Consider the following 1,017-nt stretch of genomic DNA (forward strand, 5'->3'; position numbering starts at 1 on the left):
GGTGACTTCAGGATCTTCCTAGGCTGCTTGAACCTGAGCTCTCTTTGTGAGCCCCTTCCTTCCTTCCTTCCTTCCTTCCTTCCTTCCTTCCTTCCTTCCTTCCTTCCTTCCTCTTTCTCTCTTTTTCTTTCTTTCTCCTGAGAATCCTGATTTTCCCAAGGTGTTTAATTGGACAAACCTGGGGACAAGGAGGCTCTACATCTAAAACAAAGTTTGGGGCCTCTTGGTGGTTAGGTGTGACATTGCTGGCGATGTAGGACACAATGAAGCAGTGGGAACTTGATCTTGGAGCCGTGGAATTGCTTGCCTGCTGGTCAGTTCACTTGCTGGCTACAATCTGCTCCACCTTCATGGTCTGGATTATGTCGGGTGCCCAGTGTCTCGGTAGCACTAGGTGACAACACCTGCAGTGATTGGGTCCTGGTACTCCCAGCACATGTTGTAGGTGCTGCTGTGGGAATCATAGCACAGCCAGATGCTGAAGTTCTTTACCTACAAGGTGGATTTCTTGAACACCTGACCACAGTAGATGATTTCCCCCAAAGACTCCATCTTCTTTAGCTGAGACACAAAGTGTCAGAAGCAAGAGCTGGTGACAACATGATTAAGTGCAAATATTTGCATGTGGTAGAGGTGCAGCATTTGGGGGTGGGCAGACAGTGCTTCACCACTTTGTACTCTTGCAATGTGCCTGAGGCCTTCATGACACACTCTCTGCTCTTACTGCCACCCAAGAAAGGGAGCCATTTAATTTTTTTTTTTTTTAAGTAGGCTCCACACCCAATGTGAAGCCCTATGTGGGGCTTGAACTCATGACCCTGAGATCAAGACCTGATCTGAGATCAAGAGTTAGGTTCTCAACTCACTGAGATACTCAGGCACCTAGAAACCCTTTACTTTCAGTGAAATCTTTTCTGGTATGCAGACTTATAACTTTGAAAGCAGTGGATCCGATCCTTAAGTACACAGTACTTAGTAGCCAATCTGAATGAGGAAAAGGTAAGAATTTGATCTTGT

General features: G+C 46.3%; 1 pseudogene; it reads right to left on the reverse strand.

Moving 5' to 3' along the window:
• Positions 1-230: 230 nt before the first annotated feature.
• Positions 231-704, reverse strand: LOC140612018 (large ribosomal subunit protein eL20 pseudogene; annotated as a pseudogene).
• Positions 705-1,017: the final 313 nt, after the last annotated feature.

This window comes from Canis lupus, chromosome 20 (genome assembly GCF_048164855.1).
Source record: "Canis lupus baileyi chromosome 20, mCanLup2.hap1, whole genome shotgun sequence".
NCBI lineage: Eukaryota > Metazoa > Chordata > Mammalia > Carnivora > Canidae > Canis > Canis lupus.